Source organism: Grammomys surdaster, unplaced genomic scaffold, assembly GCF_004785775.1.
Source record: "Grammomys surdaster isolate TR1022 unplaced genomic scaffold, NIH_TR_1.0 170, whole genome shotgun sequence".
NCBI classification, from domain to species: Eukaryota; Metazoa; Chordata; class Mammalia; order Rodentia; family Muridae; genus Grammomys; species Grammomys surdaster.
The window spans coordinates 15,930,545-15,937,271 of record NW_021604618.1 but is presented as its reverse complement, the minus strand read 5'-3'; positions in this window follow the sequence as shown (position 1 = coordinate 15,937,271).

The window sequence follows — 6,727 nt, the reverse complement described above, 5'->3', positions numbered from 1 at the left end:
TATATATATATATATATATATATATATATATATATATATATATATATATATGGCTCCCATACGGGAGCTTCTACTGTATTAGATTTTCATACTTACCCATCAAATGGTCCTTAATTTTGGCTGTCCTCATTTTCTCTTCCCTCCTTTTCCCCATGTGTCCCTCCTTCCCATCCATCCATCCACCCATCCATCATCCATCCATCCATCCACCCATCCATCCACCTGTATCTATTCTACTTCACTTTCCTAATAAGATCTATCTGTCCCCCTACTCTATATTGAACCCTGTGGTTCTACAGATTCTAGCTTGTTATCATTAATTTAACAGCTAATATCCACATATAAGCAACTATATACCATATTTGTCTTTCTTAGTCTGGGATACTTCACCCAGGAAGATCTTTTTCTAGTTTCATCCATTTACCTACAAAGTTCATCATTTCTTTTCTTTCTTTTTTAATGGAAGAGTAATACTCCATTGTGTAGATGCACTACATTTTATTTATCTAGTCTTCTGTTGAATCTAGGTTCTTTCCAATTTCTGGCTATAAAGAATACGGAAGAAGTGTCCATGGCTGAGCAAGTTTCTCTGTGGTAAGATGAAGCATCCTTTGAGTATATAGCTGGATCCTGAGGTAGAACAATTACCATCTTCCTGAGAAACTGCCACAGTGATTTTCTTTGTGGCTATACAAATTTGCACTGCCACCAGCAACGAAGAACTGTTCTTCTTACTCCATATCCCTGCCAGCATGAGCTGGCACTTATTTTATTGATTCAAGCCGGGCTGACAGGTGTAAGATGAAATCTCAAAGTAGTTTTGATTTGCATTTCCCAGATGGCTAAGGATGAACATTTATGTAAGTGTTTCTCACTCGAGTTTCCTCTTTTGAGAATTTCCCTGTTTAGGTCTGTTCCCCATTTTTTAGTTGAGTTATTTATCTTCTTGATATCTAGGCTCACTTTTAAAATCATATTAAGAATTCTTTTTTTCCTATTAAGAATTCATATCCTGAAAGTATGCTAGTGCTTGTGGTTAATGATTCTGTTAAGAGCCCACAGAAGGACTTGTTCCATAGGGCCCTTAGATGGGTGAGAATGTTAAAAAATGCCTCAAATTAAGATAATTGCAGTTAAATAGCAGTGGTATTTGAACAGAAGGGATGTAAGAAGGAAAGGTCAGAGTACTCCCAGCAGTTCTTGGCAGTCTTGGAGAATATCTCCTCGTGACCCAGCTGTCTACATAATAGTCAAAGCAATAAACCTTCGGAAGAAGGTTACATGTTCCAAAGGTTGCATATGAACCATAACTAGTTCTTACCCCTTGACATCAGAGTTCACAAGAATAAATGCCTCAATTACAGATAGCCATAAGTGCAATAGGTGCTAAGACAGATGTTTTCTAAGTTATAGAAGCTAAAGTCGGACCCAAGTACTTAGAAAGGAAACAGTGTACACATCTTATATCAATAGTGTACATCTCTCCAATAAACTAAGCTGCTTTGAGGATTCCTCATTCATTTGGCTCTGTCAGCTTCATGCTGACAATCCTTACAGTTAGACATGTCACATGGACTGTTCCCTAATGATTCCTTCACATTGCTATGTCCAGCTGTAGAAACACCACCATACAATTCCTTCAATCAATTTTCAGTTGTTTCTTGATCTTGCTAGGAGAACAACAAAGATAACATAAAGGGTTGCACTATAGAGAGATTAGAAATTATAAATATCCTAGTAGGAGAACTATAGAATAAAGAATATAAATATAGATTTACGAGATTTATTGGTACAGCCAAGTTTTTTATGTGTATTCTGTAGCCTTAGATAACCCAGTATAGTGACTTCACATTGCTTCTAGAATTCTGTTCAACACATATTTAAAAACAGCAAAATATCCTTTGAGAAACAGAAATCAGCTTAATGAAAATATTGCTAAATTGGATTAAAATTCTAATCTGACTGAGCAAATACATACATGTAATTTAGAATTGAGTTTTATGACCAATGGCTGCTGCTTTGATTCCCAATGGAAACTGCTGGTTCTCTTCCTTCTACTGTGTGCAGGGAATCTTAGGAACAGAAATTTTGCGTGTAGAAGAATCTATATTGTCTGTGGTAGTTCTGAGAGACAGTTCAAAATCAAACTAATATCTAATAAGTGCAATAACTAGATATACCAGAAGGATTCAGGGTGAGAGAGAGATTAGACCCCAGGATCCAGGCTTTATTAAAAGTCTTTTCTTGGGATAGGCTTTGATTTTAAAAGTTGCAAATGATACAACTTTCTGTATCCCAACTTACAAAATAAATGTGTGAAACACATGACCCCAACTGAGCAATTATTAAACACTTCTTTGCCATCAGATTAAGTAATGACATTCTCTAAAGTGGGCACAAACTTCATGATAAATCAACTTTTCAGCTTAAGGATTATATGTGGATTAAGAGATCAGGATTTATCAAGGTAATCCTCTTCACAGGGCTTGACATTAGTAAGAGAAATCAATTTGGCTGCACTGCACAGCTATTTGAACCAAACAAATTTATAACCTTCATGTCTTTCCCCTAAAAGACATTTTTTGGCTCATTAGAATGTTTCAGAAATAACAGATTCATAATACAAGTAACTTCAATACACACAAACTTAATTTCACTAATTGTTTTTTTGTTTTTTGTTTTTTGGCTTTTTCGAGACAGGGTTTCTCTGTGTAGCCCTGGCTGTCCTGGAACTCACTCTGTAGACCAAGCTAGCCTCGAACTTTTGAACTCAGAAATCCACCTGCCTCTGCCTCCCAAGTGCTGGGATTAAAGGTGTGCCCCACCACCACCACCACCACCACCACCACCCCTGCAATTTCACTAATTGTTAATGAGGAAAAGTGAATCATGGTTCTGCTTGTTTGCTTTGCATTTGTTTTTTAATCTTTAGTTTGAATGCCAGGCATATTTTCTTAATTTTTCTTGAGTACTAACTTCCTTCCCAGGCCCAAAACATCATTAATGTAACAATTATAGTCAGTGCTTCTTCATGCTAGAGTATTTAAATGAAATACAACTCACAGATGTGGTTAAAAACATGATGACTCACAACACTGGATCACCAACTGTTAGTATAAGATACAGCCATGCATTGCCTAGACACAATGACTCAAATGTGTTTATATTTAAAGTGCTCAAAAACCTGATGCCATTACTAAAGTATACAGAGGGGGAACATAGATTACAAGTAAACACTAACTTAGTGTTTATTGATGGTGTGGTGTAGTCATTGCCTCCAGGCTGAACATGACCATCAGAAACCTGGAGCTTCTATGATGACCTGCATGAGACCCTCATGAGATCTGGCCCAATGTTCCCTCATTGGGAAGGAAAACAGAGGCTCACAAGCTCCGCATGAGTTCCTAGCCTTTCTAATAATTCAGTCACTGTTGTATAGGAGATAAACAATGTGTCAGATTCAATGTTGTAACTGCCTTGAGCCATTTGTGCTCTTATACATAACGCCGATAAACTCATTGGTTCATGAAGCTGGACTTGAATGGAATACTTTGTTCTATTGGTGCCTCCTTTATCTGGGGTGTTTCTGTATCTCCCTCCCCCATAAAGTCCCCAGTGGATGAAGTTGAGTCTGTGGCCATGGATACACCCAGTTACCAAGCAGAAGAATGGCAAGAGGAAGAAAGGTAGAACACTCACAGTGAAGATCTATGCAGATAAATCTTCAGAGGCAGAACTACCAGCCATGCCCAAGTGCACAGGAAAACATAGTGCAGTCATCACGAACCAGGGTAAAAGATTGGAGTGGGGAGACTGACACCAGTTATGAGATTCAGCAATAAGTTAGAGTTTCTAAATTTTTTTTTTTTTACTTATTTAACTCTAGCTATTTATCTTCGAATTCACAGGGCTGTGATCTTCCTTTTGTATGTCATAATATATGAAGTTCACAAGGAGCACTGGGGTAGAATTGAGCTTCAACACAAGGGAGTCTGAATCCATAGACAACAACTTCTCCACACAGCCTTGCTGAGCTGCTCAGGCTCAGACTGTCAGAGAATAGGACTGCTTATCAGCAAAGACTTTCTAAATGGTATAAGGAAAACAAGAAAGCAGGTGATCTTGGTAAAGGTTAAGAAAGTATGGAGGATGTGAAATAAATAATACAATTTTAAGAAGAAAGAGTAAGATAAATGAAGGAGGCTAGCTATGCCACAGAAATAACGCAGCAAGGAAGAGGATGGGTATCTGGGAAGTTTCCAAGAAAAGAACAACAACACATAGCCCACAACACACTAACATAACAGCTAAATAACATCACAGAAGCTTATGTAACAGGGTGATGTACCCGAGTCCACCCCAGGGTACAGAGTCTACCTATTCCTGGTGCTGGTGAACAAGATCCCTTGGTAACTTTATTAGAACAAGTAGGTTCTCAGAGAGATTTTTGAGGGGCTGAAGGTGAAAGGAAAAGGGGGAAAATATGTTTGGTTATAAAAATATGGAGTAAGAATGCATGATATAGGGAAAGAGGTAGAGAGAAAAAGCTTACAACAATATAAGAGACAGGTTTTGAATGAAGGTAGGAAATAGCTGATATTTGTAGAGAAAAGCTCTGCAGACCCATGAAATCAAGCAGTGCTGATGCAGGCCCAACAGAAAGGGGCTACTCTTCCCCAGCAGAGATTTTTTTTTTCTTTTGTGGTAGTAGAAATGAAGCCCAGAGCATTACACATGCTAGGCCAGCTGTCTACCATGAGCTACACCAGCACAGTGCAGTGTCTCAATGGAGTGCAGCAGAGAAAGGGACAAGGTTCCATGAGTTCAAGTTAGAGACAAGTATGATTGGTTGGTGTGCTGAGAATACGAAAAAACTAGGAAATAACTGAGGAAAGATTTAAGAGGTAAACTGAGCCCAATGTAAACAGGAAATAATGAATGGTCTATTATTAATGTGACCTCAATACAACCTGCAAACACATGATCACTGGGTTAAGATTTTAGAGGGGGGAAAGCTCCTGACAAAAGAAAGAGCATAAAAGAGAACAAGCTCAGTAATAGTGAGAAGGCTAGGCTGACTCCATGACAGGCTAGGCTTCAAACTGGCAGTTTAGGCCTAAGAACTGGGAAACACCAGGCAAGCCCAGGAAAGTCAAAAACTAATAGAAAAAACAAACAAACAAATAAACAAACAAACAAAAAACCCAGCTCCAGCCTTCATCCTCCAATAATAGTTCAGGAATGCCTAGAGTTAGAGTAAGATAAAGCTCATCTACCTGGGAATGCCAATGTGACTTAAATCCAGCCTGTGAGATCACTTGGTTGTCTCTTTATCTTGGTAATGGGAGACCCCAGCATGCTGGGCTTCTGCAGAATAAAACTCTCTTTGTGCTTATATACTATTTGAGTCTGGGTTATCATTCTTAGGTGAATCATGGACCCTTACATTAGGTGTGCTTTACATCTCAATAAGAATCAAATACAGGAAAATGGACTTTTGAAGGCAAGCTTGACATCCTTGTGTCTTTTAGATCTACCTTGATGGTTGTGTGATAGAAATTGTAATGGACCTAAGTAATTGTCCGTACAGTTCCACAGGCCCAGAAGCCTTCCTGATCAGTGTCTCCTCACATCCTAATCTGCTGCTGAATTGGTAATGTCTCCTTCCATGGAGGATTTTGTACTTGGAAGAACTGGCCTCAGAACTGTTTCCATCCTGAGTTGGGTTTGTTGTAGTTGTTTTGGTTTGGGATTTTTGGTTTTTGTTTGTTTGTTTGTTTGTTTGTTTTGGGGGGTTGTTTTGGTTTGGTTTGTATCTATTGTTATGTGAACTCTTCTTGGAAAAGTAAATATAATCCATATTTCTTGGTCCACAATATTTCAAATATTTCAAAATATAAGATTTTTGTTTCAAACAAATAAATAGGCCCCAATAGCCATTGCATTTTACTGATTTAGGTAATTAGACCACTTGAGACCTCAACACATACAATTTGATGGACTTGTACTTAAGGGATCAATAGACAGCCAAATATCAGCCATTAGATTCTTGATGAAGTTCCCATCACTTTTCATGGTCTTGACTCCTTAGAGTGATACTAATGCCAGTATCCACATGCTGTCGATCAGTGTGACCAACTGATCAATATTTTGATTTCTACAAGAGTTGAGCACTCAATCAGAAAATTTCCTACAATCCACACTCTGCTGCTTCCAAAAGCAAAATATAGTGGGTCAGTTACATCAAGATTTCTATTTCAAAATCTGAGTGCTGACCTGCAGGCCTGGATGGAAATCTCACTGTGCTAAGAAGAACTTTTAGATGTAAATATGTTTTTTAGATGTTTTTTCTTTCTATGCTTACCCTAATTAAGTCACTGGACCTTTCTTAAAGGCAGGCACTGTTCTTTGTACTGGTGGGTTTCAATCCCAGAGACTTTGAAGGTTATTTCTAAGGAGAGGGCCAGGATTGTAGAAGGAAACATTGTTGTCTTCTAAGTGTGTCACCATCTATTTTCTTCTTCTGCTCTTCCTGCTTTACAAGAAATTCAAGGATAGGCTGCTCCTGTTCCTCTGCATCGAGAAGAACCAGCATAGTCCAGTGTGCACAATGCTAGCCAGCAGCTGCTAGGTATAGTCTCAGTGAGATCAAACTTACGACAGTCCACCAGTCCACAGCAAAGAAACCCTGCACAGTCCCTTGCATGTCATTCTCTTCCAGTAAGAT